Source organism: Vulpes vulpes, chromosome 11, assembly GCF_048418805.1.
Source record: "Vulpes vulpes isolate BD-2025 chromosome 11, VulVul3, whole genome shotgun sequence".
In the NCBI taxonomy this organism is placed as follows: Eukaryota; Metazoa; Chordata; class Mammalia; order Carnivora; family Canidae; genus Vulpes; species Vulpes vulpes.
The window spans coordinates 10907597-10927821 of record NC_132790.1 but is presented as its reverse complement, the minus strand read 5'-3'; the positions used below and the strand labels follow the sequence as shown (position 1 = coordinate 10927821).

The window sequence follows — 20225 nt, the reverse complement described above, 5'->3', positions numbered from 1 at the left end:
TGAACAAAGGACTTGGTTGCTCTAGAACTCAGTTTCTTTGGTACAAAAAGAAATTTGACTAAATCATTTTCTATGATTCTTTCTAGTGCCTAAAATTGATATAAAAAGTTCTTCAAATGTCAGTATGTCCATTCATGTGATTTTAATATTCATGAACTAAGAAATTACTCTGAACTTTCCTAGGGATTCCTATAAGAATATTGTTCTTATTCAATATCAACCAAACTTCTCAGGGGGATGCTGATCCTTTTGGATGATAAGAACGCTGCCCTCAAGATCCCTGAGGCCCAACAGCAGTTACTGTTTTCTCAGGGTCTTATTTCTAGGCCACATATAAATAATCCTCAAGAGACTATAGCCATATTCTTGACAAAAAAATGAAATGAAATGGAATGGAATGAAATGAAATGAAATGAAATGAAATGAAATAAAATAAAATAAAATAAAATAAAATAAAATAAAGCTTCTTTTTCCTAGCATAGGTGTCAAATCCTTAACTATTGACTTATTAGCTTTTGGGTGAAATTGGTAATAAGTGAATGTGTTAATCTGCTATGGTTAACCAGAATTCAGATACCTCAATCTTTACACTATTTAATGCTTGGAAACTCCATTCAAATATTTTCTTTTCTTCTTATAATCGAGATTAAGCCATTACCTTGATAGTCATATTTCTATCATAATAAATAGAAAGCTTCCTAGTTCATCAACCACAGAGAAAATAGCTCAAACTTTGCCATATTAGTAAGGGGGGGAAAAAAAAACAGGTGGTTTGTATGTAATTTCCAGCATTACTATCATTCAGATGGACAAATAAAAAAAATTACAGTAATCAAAAACAGACCTTTCAGCACATGTAATTAAATGAAAGCTTAATAAAGAATAATTTGCAAGAGCCAGATGTGCTTATGTCATGATTGTTGCTTTCTTTGGAACAATTTTTCTAATATAACAAGCCTCTAAAGAAATTAAAGTTTCATAATTCTGTGTGTGCAATGACTCAGTGGCAAGAAAAATTCACAAGTAAGAGTCAGTCAAACTGCTAGAATTTAGAGAGAGAAAAGGCTGCCTCTTCTGTTTCCTTTTTACTCTGTGGTATCCTTTTCCTTTGAAATTCAGCCAGGTGTCTTCAAAGAAGGGGGGGCAAATGAAGCTTCTGAAAATTTTCTGCTTGGATAAAGCCACTGAAGAAAAGTTTTATACTGAATGGAGTGAAGATAGTTGAGAGCTGAAAAAATGTGGGCCACACAGTATCTGGCGTCATGACCAATATGCCCTCCTACTGAGTATTAAAGAGTCATGAAATCTTAGAGAGGCAAGAGTCCTTAGACATCATTTATGCCTTCATTTTCCCTCAATAATTCACAAGATCAGAAGAAATTCAATTTTACTCAATTTTGAGTCCTCCAGGGGACTGCAACTAGTGAAAAAAAATGCAGAAAAACAAATCTTCGGGAACAAATCTATTTTTTAAACAGCTAAATCCAGAAAGCCTTCAGATTGAACAATACAGCCGCTTTTCAGAAAAAATGTTAATTGCTTCCTCTAAAGCTTTGATAACCGTTTACTTTATATCCCTTTCTAGTGGTTTGTGCCTAAGAGAGGAAAGACCCCAGAAATGCTGAGACTCCTCAGAGCTCCTTGTAAGCTGTGATCAAGGATAGTAGCAAGAAGCAGCATCGCCACATACCATATAACTTACAGAGCTGGGTAAACTGGACAGTAGGATGTCAGATAAGATTTAGTAGAATAAGCTTTGAAATAAAAATCAGAAAATAGAGCCCAAAATAAAGATAGAAGGTGCTCACAAAAGGTAAATATTGTCACATTTTGTCTTACAAAACATATAACTTGAGATCTAAGTACCATGCTTTTCAGACTGAAGACTTTCAGATCTGGCCTAGATAAAAAGAATGCCATTTGTTGAATAGGTGCAGGTTTACTAAATGATTTCACAGACAGCTCATCTTCTAAGCTAACATTAATTGAATATGTTCTATGTGCAAGGCTCTGTGTTAGAAGCTGTAGAGGATTCAAAGTCTTGGAACAAGAACACAGCCTGGAGAAGATAGAAGATACAGATCCTAAACACCCGATGTGCCCCTTCTTGGGGTGCTTATCGCTTTTTTAAAAATCTGTGTTTAGTTGTGCAATTATGTCTTGTCATGCTCAATAGACTGTAAGCTTACTGAAGTCACAATCAACCTGATAATTTCTGAGTGCCTAGTAGCAAGAATAGTGCCTCACAAATAAGAGCTAACCAATCAATATTTTCTGAATTAACGTACTATATAAAACCACTGCATGTTAGGAACGAGAGACATTCTCTATAAATGAAGCAGCAGAAGTGATATATGATTATATTTATTTTATGCAACAAATAATTTTGTGCTGTTGAGTTAAAAAAAAAATAAAAGGAAAATAAACCCAGCCCAAATGAAATTACATTGTTTCACAAGAAATGGTTCTTTTGAAGTCATTTGTTAGAATGTTAACAAGAAAGCTTTTCAATAACTGCTAGCTTCAGTCAACTCTCTTCAACTTTTCTGACACAAATTCTACTTCTTGAGCAGCAACTGAGGGGTAATTCCAATTTTTCTTCTTAGTCTAGTTATTTATGAATTTAAAGATTCTCTAAACGCTACTGCATCCTTTTTTGGAAGAACATAAAATATGAGTTACTCAAATAAATAGCTTTAGTTCAAAAACTCCTTTGCAGGCTAATGGTTTGGGAAAGAGAAACGTTAAACTCTGATTAACTAGTACATAAGAGTTTACAAAAGTGTCATTCCACATAAGATTCTGAGATCATAGTTCACAGTCACAATGATGATAATGATGAATATTCATTTCCAAACACAGTTGAGGTTTACAAAACCAACAATGTAGTAAAGCTTATAACAGGCTTAGCCAAAGTCTCATAAACATTTAAACTTTGGTGAAGACTTGTTTCTGTAAATATAGATTTTTTCCATTTCAATTTTGAAAAATGTTCAATGATTGTTTGGGATATTGTTTCTTTATCCAAGATATATAAAAGACATGCAGGGCATACATGTAAAAAATGAGCCTAGCTAAATATTTTTCAAAATTATAAAATCACTCATATTTTATAGGAGCACTTTAAGAAATGCTTTTACTGTTTTATGGCTAAAAATATTCCACCTTTAGTTCAGTTTTAATAAAGTAGCCAGTATTAAGATTTTGGTAAGTTGAAACATGAACTTAGCTCCTAGAACTGAAAGGGCCTCACCAAATCATTTAGTCTAGTCTTACCTCCTCATTCTACTGATGAGCAGAGGGTCATAGAAGAGAAGTAACATGCTGACAACAGTATAACTAGTTAGCATTGGTATTAGAAGAACACTCTAGCTCTCATTTCAACATTACCATTTAAAGTAGAAATGACTATATAATGAACCAACCTTTGCACCTTGCAGGTACGTTTCCAGTATTGATGAATTTGTCCAATGACAAATCTTTATCAAGTGCTTACCATAAACTAAACATTATGCTAAACACTTGGAGGGGCAACAACAAGAGACTCAGAAATAGTCTTCATCTTAATGGAGCTAGAAAGAAAAACTGACATTAAATAAATGCTTAGACAGTAACTATGAATTATGGTTAGGTTAAGTGCTGAGAAAGAAAAACACAGAATGTCAAAAGACCATTGAACAAAGGTATTTAACATAGTCTGGAGAATCAAAATAGCTTCTCTAAGGAAGTGATACTTTAAGAAAGAATTATCCAGCTGGAAAGGTTATAAAGAACATTCCAGAAAAAAGAAACATTATTATGGCTCTGAGGTAGAAAAGAAGAGAATATTTCAAGAGACTAACAAACGGCCAACATGGCAGGACTGTTGAGTGAGGGTGGAGTGGCATGAGAAGGGTCTGGAGAGGGGTAGAGTCTTATAGGTCACATTAATCATTTTAGACTTTATTCACCAAAAAAGAAGTATCTAGAAAAAGCAATGAACTAAAACCAAGACACAAAGAATCTTTCCTATGCTTTACCTCTAACTGACTGACCAATCTTTTAAATAAATTAGATTAAGTCCTATGAAGAGCTCATAAATCCATAAACATCTACCTCTAGTACTATTTCTAGAGATCTGTGTCCTGAGACTTGCCCTAAAGAAAAACATATCTTGCGTTTGGATCCTGGTGATACTTTAATAACTAGGCCTACTTACATTCAACACAAAACAAACAGGTCCTACAAAACTCAGCCTTATGGTGAAATTCTTGAGTGCCTTAGAGTATATACACTGGTCTATGGTCAGGCTCTAAAAATTTTATCGTGTCAGAATCATTTTATAACACTATCACACTTGGGAATAGAGGCCTGCTTTACCCCCAGTACAGCCAAATTCATGTCAAATTATAATGATGGTGTCACAGTCTACTACTTAACATAATATGAAATATACACATATATGTACCTACTTTGTGTGTTAAAATCATGTAAGATCTCCAATAGAGAGCCCCATAGAAAAAACAGTGCGAGGCCTGTATTCTCATAATCACATGATTTTCACATAACCACATAACCACTCATCCAGCCATTCAATCATCACCCCCATTCATTCACGTGTTCATTCAACAAATATATATTGTGCGCTAACTCAGTCAGGTTCTATGTCAGGTATTTTACACTTATTATTTTATTTAGTTTTCAAAATAATTATATAAAATGGGAATTATTATCTATTACAGAGTCAGTCTGACTTTAAAGCCCATGTGCTTTAAGTAAGCTATACAGTGAATTATAATGAAACCCATTTCCTGTCTCTAGCCACCAGACAAGAATCATTGTCCAAGGAGAAGAGAGATTCTGATGTTGCTGCTGTTCCGAGCTCTCAAATAGCAAACTGTATTTCCAGATGTCTTACAGTGACTTTTTCTTAAATGGCACCTCACAGTCCTCAAATATGGAAAGAGTTAATGGTGCCACCAGCCACCTTTAAGGTGCAAGGGGCACGATTGTGATCTAAACAACCTCTTTCTGCAGCCAATCTTTGAGCCATAATAGAAGATATTCGAAATACCCTAGTGACACATATTTAATAGGTGGATAAAGTAAAAATAACTATGCAGAGTATAGGTAGAAATGGGAGAACTTGATCAAAATGGAAATTGGCACCATTATGCTCCTGTATATGGAAACCAACAGTGAAAAAGCAGGCACACCTTCACACACTAGATTCTCTTTGGAGTAAATTCTCCTGTGTTTTGTCATTTCAATTAGAAAGGGCATTTTAAAGTGGCCTGTCGGAATCTGGCCCAGAGAGAAAGAAAAAACATTTTCCCTCAAACACAACTAGCCTATTGGTGGATAATGAAGAAAGGAAGGGAAGGAAAATGCTATTCTATAAAAACAGATTCGATAGGTACTACTGAGAGCTTTCAACCCCGACCCTTATAGTTACCTCACTTGCTGTAGCTCCACATAGTATCTGGGAACCCCAGATCTCCAGCCCTGGTTAACTCAGGTTCTGTTCTTGTGTACCACACACTACCGAGGGCAGTGGGGGCAACTGGAGATGTTGGAGGAAACAAGCAGGGTGGGTGAGGGGTGTCTTTAAGGAAATGAAGGTCATTATTTACTTGATTGATCCTGCCTAACACTAGGCCCCAAGCCTGGCTCAGTTCTCCAGGGACATCCTGGGTTTTGTTACCTTCTCAAAACAATGCTGATGACCATTCCTCTGCCTACCAAGCAAGGCATGCTATAAAGCTGGACAAGTTCAGCTGTGAGTCTGTGAAAAGGTGGAACGGAGACAGGGGTAATTAAGCAGCATGATTTAGTGCTTGTTCAGCACAGGGAAGAAAATATGTCAGTAACAACTCATTACAGACTGGTCGGGGGTTGGTGGAGGGGTGTGCTCGGAGAAAGCTTAAAAATAATTTGAAAGAGATCACAAATACTTTTACTTCTCATAAACCTCCAATGTCAACAAAACGATCCAGGAAATATAGCTGTGGTTTTATGGAAGGAAAGAACTGAAGTCCTTGTTTTTCAGCATAGAAGGTACTTGTTTAGCTATACCCCTAATATTTGACACCAAAGAAAATTGGCTGTAGGGATAGGAGATGAGAAGGAATAGGGGGAAGAGCTACCACTCTCCCTTCTCACGTATTGGGCTAATTTCTAACTCAGCCTCCTTGCTTCTCTTGCCATATTCTTTCTTTCCCTATTAACTCCTCATGTTTGTAAAAATTCTACTCATCTTTTGAATCTCAAGTCAAAAAACCACTTTTTCCTTAAAGCCTTATCTGACCCCTGCCTCCTTTGTGCTCCCACCAGATCTCTTCTATTCCTGTGTAGTCTGTGGAATGTTTTTTTTTTTTTTTTTTCATGTCTTTATCTCCCAGTAGATTCCAAGCTCCTTAAGGGAATGACTGAGTCTTATTTATGTCTCTAGCACCTAACATCATGCCTGACATTTAATAGATGCTCTGTTAACACCACCACTAAAACTCCTTGATTTCCCTTCTTGTCTCTATCATTGGAATCATTATCATTTTTGCCCACACCCTTTTCTTAGGATACCTTTCCTCACTCCTGTCAAAAAGGAACCCCAGAGATGGAATTCATCTTTCTCTGTTTTGGTTTTCTTGAACCTATAAGCATGTGGGTTCATTAAGTCATGCACTGATTTTCTTGCAAGGAAACACCAGATAACACAATGTTAGCAGGAGAAAGAACTGTAAACATCATCTAATCCAATCCCTTTGCTTTACAGATGAGGGAAACTCAAGCCTAGCGGAAGGAAGGTGATTTGCATAAGAATACCAACTGGAAGGCAACAGATAGAAGGAAATCTAGAACCCAGACTCATTATTTGCCCCTTCTGGTGTTCACACAGACTTGTCTCCTGGTCCTCTATTCTCTTAGGGAACTCAGTGCAAATAGAATATGTATATTTTATCAGAGCTCTAGATCTGGACTACATAAAACCATTGTTTTCCCACAATTCCCCTAGAACTAAAAGAGAAATGGATCCTATATGTACTTGAAAAGTAATTATTGGGCACCCGAGAATAATTTATGTTGTAGAATTCTATTTTAATATTTGTTTTAAAATGTACAAATTTGAAAATGCAACTATGGTAATTAGCTTAAGGTAATTATAATCATGTGAAGGTGTTTTCAGATTTTTAAAATTAAAGTTTATGCAAATACATAAGGGGCCAAAAATTTGTCTCAGGTGAGAGCAGACCTATTTTACTCTCTTTGAGACTTCAGCTATTTGCCTTTCCACAACAACCAAAGGAAAAATAGGACAAGCATTGACCGTAAGCCATTGGAAAGCCAGGACCTGTTTAATTCATTTCATTATCCCCTGCAGCCGGCTCAAGAATGTCAAGTAAAGAAAAATGAATCGAAAAAAGAGTTTTCCTGGCTAGAGATCCTCTTGCCTATTTTCCCAAGCACTGACTAGCTTTTCTGACATAACCCATTGTGCTAACAGGGTGGGGAGGCATGGGGGAGAATATGCTGGGTGTTGAGGAGAAGAGAAGCTATAAAAGAAAAAGAAAAGAAAAGAAGAGAAGAGAAGAGAAGAGAAGAGAAGAGAAGAGAAGAGAAGAGAAAAGAGAGAAAGAAGAAAGAAAGAAGAAGGAAAGAAAGAAAAGAAAGAAAGAAGAAAGAAAGAAAGAAAGAAAGAAAGAAAGAAAGAAAGAAAGAAAGAAAGAAAGAAAGAAATCGGCGAGAGGCTCAGGTCAATGGTCCTACCCTCACATGAAGAGAACTTTAAAAAAAAAAATTCTGAATCCATCAGGTTGAGCGCCCAGTCAGTCATCTGCTGCACCAACAAAACAAAACAAAACAAAACAAGACAAAACAAAACAAAACAAAACACAAAACACCAGAATTCCTTCTTGGATTACAGCAATTATATTGGAATGCATTCAGAAGAGCTTTTCCTCATGGAACATAGTTGCACAGTGCAAATAACTAAGTACACACAAAGTGACCCCCAGTAATTTTAATAAGAAAACTCTGTCTCTCCGTGCTTCTTCCCGGTATCTTTCTTTCAGGGTGCCAAATAAAGTATGGAAATACATAATGCCTTATTTACAGAAATGAAGTTCAGTCATTGAAACAATTAGTACTTTGGTTCTTAAAGCAAGATATTCAAAGAGGTGATAATGAGGGCAGTTGGAAATCGACATTATGGGAATGAATCTGTTTTCCTTCTGTTTCCAAGAGCTGGGCAGGCACCGCTGAAGAGCCCCAGCTCTCTGAATGCACTCCAAGTGGTACAGCTTGCATTCGTAACGCTCCTTTAACTCTCTAGTCACAAAGGCCTTAGTTCATTGGGGGAAACCGTAAACTAGTGCATCTTGACTCCACCAATAGGAAATAAAAACTTGTCAAAGGGTCCCGAAGGTGGATTTGAAATCTAAACGTTACTTTCCATAGCCTTTAAGTCACAGGGAAGTTTCAGTGGGTATATATATTTGAGTACATGTGTTGAGTTCAATAAAATACTTTTTTCATAAATGAGTATATGCTAGGCTCCTAATATCGAAAAGCATCATTTCTTTGTAACCAAAAGGTGAATTTTGGTTCAGATTCATTCAAAAATCATTTACTGAGTAGTTACTAATGACCAGGCATTACTTGGGAAAACAGAAGTGAGCAATGACTTTGGGGCAGGGAGAGGGCAAGAGAAGATATGTAAATCTGATGCTAATATGCACTGTTGAATATAAAGTGACAAGGTCTATGGGTATGGGGGACGGGGGTGTTTAAATATGCACGAGGTCAGGAAAGCGAAAATAAATGGCATTTGAGTAGAGATCTAACTGTAAAAAAGGGAGGGAGGGAGCCAGGCCACTACCAGGGGATAGCACCCCAGGCAGAGGCAAAGGGTAGGTGAATGTCCCTAAGCAAAGAGATGCTTGTGCTTGGAATATGTGAGGAACCACAGGGAGCCCCGTGTGGCTGGAGCAGAGGGAGCTGGGCAAAGGGTGATGGGTCAGATATCAAAAAGAGAGCAAGGGAGCCAGATCATGTAGGTATCAAACACCATCAGACATCGGATTCCATTCTGAGTTTCTGGGAAACACCATTACAACAATATGGCAGATCTGGAAATCCCTCAGCAATACCCACAGAAATATCTGGAGGTATGCCAGGACTGCCTTGCCTTGGCCCACGATGATTGCCAAGAAACCAGATGCTGTTGCTTGAAAAATATTCTACAACTGCTCAGCTTCTATGCCCTTCGATTTCCATCCATAATGAAGCCTCCAAAACAACAGAATGAAGACAAATATGATTGAGTACACAATGAAAAAAAAGTTTTTATTTAAATTATTAAATATATATATTTGGAAAAACAAAATTGCATGAAACAAAAGTATAATATTTTCTAAATGCTATTTTTCTTCACTTTAATGAAAGGACAGAACAAATGTTGCTGGTTAAAAATAAACATGTTTATTATATGTAAATGTTTTTAGTGTTTTTAAACTGAACTTGGTTTTTAATTTCTCAGGAGACTATGGAAGACTGAACACAACAGTCATGCTAATGAACAAAATTCATACCTATGATGAAATGTAAAGATTTATTAAACAGAAATTTCATGTTAATGATATTAACATGAAATGTACACTTGTAATAAATATTGAGGGAGATAAGGATGTATTTTGAATTCACTTTTAAGTGATCAAGTAAACTTGACAAATAATACAAAATGTCCTCTTCTTACTTTCCTTTTTTATTTTCTTCTATATTTTTAAAATCCAAATAAATGTTTTACCCTGTTTCAGAGCCACCTACACTAACTGTCATTTTTTGAACCGCAAATTATTAATATTGCCAATTGGAGAAGTTCAGCATATTTTGCAGTATGTAAATATGCCATCTGTATCCTACAGTAATACCCATGGCTTACTCCCTAATTAGCAGAAAGGAATGATACCTTATCCATAGCAGCCACGGTAAAAATCATTCAAAAAGTGTGTAATAAGCACACAACACACTTTATTGTCACTAGATTTGATACTGATTACTGTATCAATAATTCACCTTTAAAAATCCTTATAGCAGATGAAGCAGGTAATGCTTAATATAAAGGACTAAAGAATACACGTAGAAAAATAAGGGTTATACATTGCTGTGAGAGGCAGGACAGTACAGTGATTAAGAGGCCACACTCCATGGGATCCCTGGGTGGCGCAGCGGTTTGGCGCCTGCCTTTGGCCCAGGGCGCGATCCTGGAGACCCGGGATCGAATCCCACGTCGGGCTCCCGGTGCATGGAGCCTGCTTCTCCCTCTGCCTGTGTCTCTGCCTCTCTCTCTATCTCTCTGTGACTATCATAAATAAATAAAAATTAAAAAAAAAAATTTTAAAAAAAGAGGCCACACTCCTTCGTCAGAACTATGTAATCTAAGGCAAGGTTATTTCATCTCTCTGGGTCTTAAATTTCCACATCTTTAAAATGGGAAACATAACAGTACCTACTCCGAAGACTGTTGTACAGAGTAAATGAGCTAATGCACATGACATACTTAGAAGAAGGGCACACTATAAAGACTCAATTCTTGTAGGCTCTTATTCCTCTCAGTATATTCCTCTTTAAGAGATATCACTCCAAAGATCTTACTCAGAAAAACATCTGGCATTTTTATTCAATTTAGCAAAAATGTATTAGGGATCCAAAGACGGAAAGGATCTGCTGCCTCTCAGGAGCTCCTGAGCAAGGATAGGAAGGAGAAAGGGAGAGAGATTCAACATGATAAACAGCAGCAGGGAAGCATTTGCAAATTACTACTTCATGAAACACCATCACTGGGAACAATTAGGGATTTTTTTCCCTTGGCTTTATTGAGATCTTAGCAAATAATATTGTGTCAGGCTTACGTGTACAATGTGACGATGTGATATGTGTATATAATGTGAAATGATCACCACAATAATGTGCGTTAACATACCCATCACAGTTAGTTTTGACTGCTTACCTGAAAGCTCTGGAACGAGATCCAACACTAACTAAAACATATAAAGAATCCTAGAAAATTATTTTGCCAAAAAGAAAAAAAAAGTAAAGAAATCCTGAGCAGAATGAACAGCAAGCCCTAGGACACATGCAGTGTTTAGACTAACAGAGCTTCTGTTCTTTTATTAACGTCTCCCTTCCAGCTCATTCCTTCAGACTAGAACCCAAAGACTGCTTCACAGACTAAGATGGTCTCACTAAGGGCCAAGATGGCTTTGAGAAGCCTCAAGATTTATAAAATGTGGCACTTCTCTCGTACAGGGAAACCACCCTCGGCTATTCATTTAGGGAACAGAAACTTTGTTCTGTTCTTGTTTCTTTTTTTGGCCATTGTTGGACAGAGAAAATCTCGAAGCATTCCAGGTCCTAATTTGGGAGGGATATTTTAGAACCTCAATACCTCGTGGAAGCTTCCCGTAACACCTTTGGAAAACTCTCATTACATGATGTGAAATCGCAGCTTTAGTTTGTTAAGAGGGCACGATTCCGAGTGGACCGTGAAATATTTATGTCTCTGTGCAGCTCTTTGAAGGAATAATCTTATGTTTTTGTGCCTGTCCTGGGTCAGAGGTTCAAATCAGCACTTCTTTCTGTCACTCCTTATATGTTTTACTATAATTTACAGCTCAGCAAGAGGACTCATAAAACAAAAGTGTCTATTTTATTTCAGCAACTAATTCTAGTTAATCAAAGATTTCCAGCCAAACAACCCAGCATGAAACTCTGCGTGGAAAATATGAGGAGAACAAAGCATTTTGTCAAATAACACATCTCATGATGTAAACACATATGTCTCTTAGAGGGAATTTTATCGTTTCCACATTATCGGCATACAAAAGGAGCATTCTTGTCGCAGACCTGGTGCAACTGTGGAGGCATCGTCATTGGAAACAAGAGCCTGATTAGGTTCCCACACAGATATGAATAGACTTTCCTTTTTTAGTGAAATCGCTGCTTTTATTCCTTTTTAAAACAGACTGGTAATTGTCACCCTAAAAACACTGAATTGTACTAGGGCAACATTTGTTTCTGCTCTTTTTTCCCATCTTTTTAGAATCAGCCAATAACGTTACTATCCCTTCTGGTTGGTCCTCTTCTGGAAAGTCTGAGTTAATCCACAGCTGTGTGAATGTGAAAAAGGGACACAGCAGGCAAAGTCTGTTGGGTCTCTTGTCTGCTAATAAAGTGCACAGTCTGCAGGACAGATGTTAAGAGGATCTGTTAAATAAGTCAGTGGCAGAGATCCTGACCTCCGCCAAGGAACATTTTATTATTCCAGAAAGGGGCATAATTGCACAATTAGAAGCACCATAGCTTTTCTTTATAGATTTTTACTCTTTGCTTCATCGTTTGGTTGAAATATAGCATCAGGGCGCATTCACTGAGAAGCAATTGCTAAATATGATTGGGTTTAGTACAAACTTCAGATTACAAGATTTCCCCAAATCCCAGGGAAATGGTTGGACCTTGGCTTTGCTTCAATCTTAAACAGTTTTGTTTATTCTGCATGTATCATTACACTATTTGTACAGTTTCACTTGCCACAGGGTACCATTGTACTAAAGGGACTATGAATCTTACCAAACATAGTTCTCTAACTATTAAATCTAGTGTAATGGGAAATGTAAACTAGAGATCAAATTAATAGAGGAATATCACATCATAAAGTTGCTCGCTATACCTTATACCGCTTTACCATTTACAGTGTGAATAAAATCATGTCTGCCACATGCATTGCAAATTCCCAAGTGCGGTGTAAAAGGCACTTGGTGATCTGACCCCTTGCTTACCTTTCCAAACTCACCAACTATTGCTCTGGTATCCTTGGCCTGTGCCAGACCGTTTGTCGTTTTCTGAATGTGCCATGCTGACGACTGCTTCCACACCTACAGACAGGCTGTGCTCTGCCTGGAGTGCTTTTTCTCTTCTCTGTTATCTCTGCCACTCTGTATCCTTGCCCCATAAACCTACTGAACTTCCACTCTCCTTTCAAGATTCCATTCTAACATCATCTCATCCATGAAGATTGCCAATATTGCCCCAGGCAGAGCTTAACACTTCTTCCTCCCGTAGTGTTTTCATTCTCGATACACATCTATTTTAATAATTGTCACACTGTCTACTAGATTGTAGACCCTCTGAGGGCAGAGATCAAGGTCTGATATTAGTGTCTCTTGAGTAGAAAAGCATGCTTACCACATGCAATAGATACTTAATAAACATTTGGGAATTATTGTAGGAGTGAATTAATTAAATAATAAATCCTTTTTTTCATGTTAATATAAGTTTATATTCTGGCCTTATCACTACTATCAGCACTGGTACAGGGTCTTATACTTGAATGTGCTTTATATTTTTTTAAGGGTACTCTTCATTAGGTTGGTACATTCGATTGCAAAAAATAAATATTTCTACAAAAACTCATCTCCATCCACCTGCACCAAAGATTGGTAGAGACATGAGCTATGCTGTCCTCTTGGCCATGTTTTGACTTGGTTCAATTCATTTTTTATAAATTTATTTAAAAGAAGCAATCAAATTTAGCTCTTCCCAGCATTGCCTCACAATTCTGCATACCGCAATTCAGGCCATTTACAAACTGTGTGGCTTTGGTCAAGTTAATCCATCTTTCTGGGCCTCAGTCTCTTCAACTGTAAAATCAAAAGCTTTACCTAATACTTGAGAGTGTATAAAGCACTTTTCATAAGGATTTTCTCATATTTATTCTTCACAACTGCCCTTTGGGTAAGTATTATTCCTAATCCCAATTAATGGCATCTGGGCATATGAAGATTAATTTGCCCATGCTCATGGAACCAATGGTAGAGTTAAGATTTGGCCCTCAAGGCCTCTGAGGGTCTTTTCAGCTCTGGGAATCTATGCAGTTTACAATCTCATTGCTTATTTGTGAAGGACTTTCTTTCAATATGGTGGCATTTTTTTTCTTGATTAGTGTAAAGTTCAATTTAAAGTACCGTATTTGTTGCCTGGCCATCACTTCTTTCTAAAGAGCGCTGTACTGGGCCTTATGCTTTTTGAATTCAGGAACAGTCATCCGGCATAGATATTAGAACAAAAAGATTTCAAAAAGCTGACACACAACCAGCTTGGTCAACCAGAAAGTGGATATATTTATATACATATATGCCAAGATATTTGCCACATGTTATCTGTTCTTATCACTTTGAAGTATTGTTCATTTAGTTGAGTTCCTCCCTAGGCTATTACCATAAGAGGTCAATAACCTGCTCAGCTTGTGCATGTAGTATATGTTTAAAAAAATTTTTTTTAACTAATGAATGAATAAGAGAGGTACTAATATAAGGGTGTGGAGAGAAATGATGTTTATTGAGTATTTGCCATGCAGCAGACATTGTGCTAGACTACGGGATTGTGTTACTTTGTTTAACCCTTACATATGGAAAGTGTCACTATCTCCATTTCACAGATGAGGAAACTGAGGTGCAGGGAAGTCAGCTCAAGGTTACATAGCTTTTGTTTGTTTGTTTGTTTTTGGTCACATGGCTCTGTTAACTGACAGGCCTTGAGGAACCAAGAAGCACTGCTTTCTTGAAACTTTTAAGCCATTCACTGTTATATAGACAGAAAACATGCCAGAGAGCAAGCTGGTTGCTGAGTGAAGAGGAAGCATGTCACTCCAACACATGGTGGCAAATTGTCACCTAATGATATACAGTCATCTTCCTGTTTCAGAGTGAAGTCTATCTGTGTTTGGTGCCAGCGTTTTATAATCAGGAGGTGTGGCACAGGTGGATCTAAAATCAGGAACGGGATGGTTGGATATAGATGAACTATGTATGACTATTTCACTCTGCTACTAAAAAATGTCTCTTTATTAAAATGATTAAGAAATGGCTGGTTACTAAAATGACTGGTAAATGGGTGGGAAAATGAAGGACTTCCACCCAAATCAGTCACAACCAGGCCTCTATTTTCTCAACAAAGCTTCTCACTCTCTCCTGGTTGTGTTAGCTCTAAGCCAATGACTTAACCGTGCATTATCCGGAGACGGCCCCCTGGGCCCTGGAGCACACTTGCTTGGACGTGAAGAAAATGTTCGGAGCAGGTAAACAGCCACACCGCAGAGAGCGGCATCTTTTTGTAGGGGGGCTAAGGAACTCCTAAGCCCTGGAGGGCAATTCCAGTGTAGTAAGGACCACATGGGGCACACGCTCCACTGCGTTTACTGACAGCGAGTGTTTCTCCTGCCTTCTTCTTCTTCTTTTTAATGTATTTGCTTTTTTCTTTTTAAGCAGAGCAAGTGATACTCCATTGAGAATGCGATGCTAAACCACTTTTCCTTCAGAGTTTTTAAACTGGGCCTCTGAGAAGGAGTTTGATACAATTCAATGACTGAAGTAATACCTTTGTCCATTTGAGCATTAAATGGCCCGTTGAAATACAGCTTAGTTAGAGGGAATTTCAGAAAATAGTACTTTCTAATTTTTTTTTTTTTTAATTTCTCTCCCAGCTGACTCGAGCAGAGCTTGGAAAATGCAGCTCAATCACTTTCCACAGCCTCTCAGGTCAGCCTCTCACCAGTGTTAATTAAATATAACCCCCTTAGAATACGAGAGGTTAAGTGAGAGCAACACTGCGTTCTTCTCCAGTATACTACTGTGAACACAACTGGCCATAATCTGTTTATAAGAAGGCTGCCTGGAATACAGAGGTCTCACTAATGAAAGATTCTAAGAGGAAAAACTATATAATGCATTAACTGTTCATCACAAAATATATTTTAAACTACCCATTTCTATATCCATTGTGCTTCCATAACCCATATCATGAAGGAAATTGGTGTAACAGATGGTTTCAGCTCTGGGTAGCAAATGCAGACCGGTTTTCAGTGTGATAAAGTAAAACTGTAAAAGCCAGTGCATAATTCAGTCAATCTCTTACCTAAAAGTCTGCCTTCCTCTCAAGTTAGAGAATTTGCCCCCAATAGCTATGGGCATTAGTGTATTTTCTCTTTTTTAGTAGACGCCTTATCTTCAACCCGACCAAACTCTAAAACTGGGAAATTGCTGGAATAATGGCTCTATCCTAGCCACTTTCAATTAGAAGTCTTTTTAAGCTATTGGGTTTACAGTTTAAAAAGTTCCATACACTGTCCAGAGCTATTTGTAAACGAAATCACTTAAAATAAAGCTCTTTAATACTCTATAATTAGTCTTGTCTCTCTGAACATGACTTTACTGTAAAGGCTCCTTCCTGACTCTCCTATTGTCCCAAGATTGCTGAGAAGAACGCAGCCAAGCGATAATTCAACATTATTGCTGCTTCAGTGCACTAATCGCTTAAAGAGCGGCAAAGACTCTGTGCTCTCTGCCCCACAGCCCCCGCAGCCTCCTGGCCCGAGGCAGGCATCCCGACCCAGCCACGTCCAGATGTCAAGAGGAATCCTCAGCTCCTGATGCAGCAGGCGCTCCATTCCAGTATGGTCAAACATCTGCTTCCTCTGCTGGCATGCAACCTGCTGAACACGCTCAGAGGGCAGCGCAGGCTAGGGATGGGCAAGGACACACTCCCCAGCTACTCCTGGACACTCATCAAAACTTTGAAATTACAAGACAGCCCCAGAAACCCTCACAAGAATAGAGCTCCGGCACTCGGCAAAAACATTCTTAGCATTTTCCTCAAAAGAAAGCTACAGAATGAGAGAAGACAGATTTCATGATAGTTCTTATCCTTGTTAAATTCTATTAGGCTTGAAGTTTCTTCTGGACAGCTAGCTGGAAATTTGGAAAATCCATGAACTCTCTGGGATCCTGAGAATGTCATGTTGACTTTGAAATTTCCCCCTTTTGTAATTTAATTAAATTACTTTTAATTCACTTGAATATTTTAAGAGGGGAGTAAGTTGTGTATGAAAGCTTCCAGGTGGCTGTGCTTCCAATGTATCAGTCAGCAGAGTTTAAAGCAAAGAATCCCAGTCAAGAAGTAAATTTTAAAATGCACTTAAACCATCTGTGATAGCCTATTGTATTTAATAGATGAGTAATCTGGTTCAAGTTACTTAATCCATCTGAGCCACACTTTCTTCTTCTAAAACATGGGGATAATATTAAAGCACATTTATTATAAAGCTGAATTATAAATTGTTCACTAAACTGTAAAAAACTATAAAATATGTACTACATATGTGTTGGTATGTGTATATCAGTATACATATAAATAATATCCATACTATTCTTATATCTGGTTTTGTTTTTAGAAAGAAATTCAGATTTCCTTTGTAATATTCAATTCACACATCAAATACAGATTTTCTGCCAAGAATGATTCCACTCATCCTATGGGATCTCCATAAATAGTATCCTATAAAAACTATGTACAGTTAGTTCCCAAGTCCTCATCAAATTTCATATTTACTTTACTCTGAAAGATAGACTCATATACTATTATAGTCAGAAATAATATTCCTTTACTGAAAGTCAGAGTATATGGTGTGCTTAATACAATTGAAAAGATGACAAGAATTGCAAGTATTCTAGTCTGAAATGACTTCTAGAATAAAATTCTTAGTTTTGAGGGCACCTGGGTGGTTCAGTGGTTGAGTGCCTTTGGTTCAAGTCATGATCCTGGGGTCCTGGGATCGAGTCCTGTATCAGGCTCCCTGCAGGGAGCCTGCTTCTCCCTCTGCCTATGTTTCCACCTTTCTCTCTGTCTCTCATGAATAAATAAATAAAACCTTTTTAAAAAGTAAAAAATAAAATAAAATAAAATTCTTAGTTTTGAAGATCAAAGTGGAGCTGAGGATGCACAATCAAATAAGCCTCATCTTTTAAAAATCTGCCCATCCAGGTTAGGTTCAGATGTAGATAGATAGGTGGGATATTTCTGTTAAGCTGAGTAAGATTTGCAATTCCAACTCTTTATCATATGTTTCTTTCCCCATTCCCCACCTCTGACTAGAATGTAAATGCCATGAGGGCAAGGACTTTGTTTTATTCATTGCTATTTCCCCAATATCTAAAACAGGTTTTTTCAATCAAAGTATGACTATATTTTGGGCTGGATAATTTTTATTGGTCGGGGTGTGGAGGGGTCCTGTCCATTATAGAATATTCAGCAGCGTCCCCAGATGCTTTACCCACTAGATGCCAGTAGTATTTTCACCCCCACCCTCGAGTCATAACAATCAATAAGGTCTCCAGACACTGTCAATTGAACCCTAAGGGGCAATATTGCCTCCTATTGAGGATCATTGGTCTAGAATAATACTTGGCGCTGGATAAATATTTGTTGAATAATTTAATGATTGAATTTTTGATGTCTGAATTTTCATACCTTTCCAAATTTCCTGAGCATGATCATTTATAAGCTCCCTCTCCAAAAACAGATTTTGATACAACTCTAAGATACAATAAGTGTTATATCATTGAAACAGTCATATTCATATTCAAAGTAACAGTGTCACTTCAAGGAGGAAGAATTTAAAAAGAAAAGCTGTAATATTCATTCTTACTTTAATTTAAATGGATAAGTGAATTAGAGTGAAAATGTGATAAATGTCCCCAAAATGGATTTTCTAGATTAAAAACAACTCTATTTCAAACTGACTTTGAATGAGTACTGTATATTTGTACTTTGTAGGGTTTGAGAGGGTCAACACATGTATATATTTTAAGCAATACATTTTTTATATATATAAATAATATATATTTATATATAATTTATATATAATATATATTTATATATATAATTTATATATATAAATTATTATATATATAATATATTTTTTATTTATTTTTGTTTTAGTTCATGCGGCTCAAGGCCAATAGCATTAGAGAAATCACTGATAAGGTATTAAGGCTCATAGTCTAGATTAATTTATATATTATGACATTGAAGGTTGGTTACAGGTATTACAGCTGTGCACATAAGAGAAGTACATAATAAGGAATGAAATCAATGCAGTTTCCTGGAAATTAAGAATTCTGAGTTAAGTCCTTAAACCAAAAGGATGGAAGTCTTGGGAAATTTATTTGGCTCTACTTTGCCTCCATTTTTTAGTATATGAAAAGGAAATGCAAATACGTAGCTAACCCCACATTAAATGATTATAAATATAAAGGAATTTGTATTTATAAAACTAAAAAAAGAAAGGCCAAATGAATTCTTCTCAATCAGACTCAAGATGACCCTACTGATGTCAACAATTATAAGGGAGGAATGAAAGATGGAACAGACAGTGATGATTTTTTTCTTTTTTTTTTTTTTTGATACACACAGCAAGCAGTACAGAGTACAGAATAGATGTTTTGGGCTTGTTTACTTATATTTAGAAAAGAATCCACTATTTGTGTTATTTAGGCTTAAAAGATATGTAAGAGAATCCAGTTTTTATCCTAATCCTAATAATCTAGAACAGTCCAAATAAAGCATGATGATGTCAAATCACTGCAGAAAGCTTGAATTGTTACAAATTTCCCCTGAATTTACAGTTGGATTTTGTACAAACATGTATACTTGTAACATATGAATTTTTCTACAAATAAAGGAGAAAGGAAAATTGGCAGAGTGGTATTAACTATGTGCTAGCTCTATTAATCAGTTTTATTCTTCCACTGGGTCATGTCTATGAGGGGAATCCATCCAACTAAGCTTCTCAATCCCTTTTAATTAAAATATCATTAAAATATTTTTGGATTGGAAGAATTAATATTGCTAAAACGTCTATATCACCCAAAGTGTTCTACAGATGCAATGCATTGCCTATCAAAATCCTAATGGTGTTTTTTTTTTTAACAGAAATAGAAAAAAAATTTCTAAAATTCATGTGCAACCACAAAAGACCTTGAATAGCTACAGCAATCTTGAACAAGAACAAAGCTGAAGGTATCACACTTCCTAATTTCAAAATATATTACAAAGTTACAGTAATTAAACAGTATGATACTGACATAAAACAGATATATAAAGCAATGTAAAAGAATGGAGAAACTAGAAATAAACATATGCAGTCAAAATATGATTGAGAAATGTAATGAGAATACCTAATGGGGAAAGGATAGTCTTCAATAAATGGCACTGGGAAAATTGAGTATCCACATGAAAAATAATTAAATTGGACCTTTATCTTAAACCATATTTAAGAATTAACTTAAAGTAGATTAAAGACTCAAATGTAAGACTTGAAACCTTTGGGTTTATATACAAAAGAACTGAAATCCATA

The 20225-nt window shown here is 36.7% G+C and overlaps 1 protein-coding gene across 50 annotated transcripts in view; it reads right to left on the bottom strand.

Moving 5' to 3' along the window:
• SOX6 (SRY-box transcription factor 6) overlaps positions 1-20225 on the bottom strand; it is a 581952-nt gene that overhangs the window by 88802 nt on the left and 472925 nt on the right. The gene's annotated exons all lie outside the window — the stretch shown is intronic.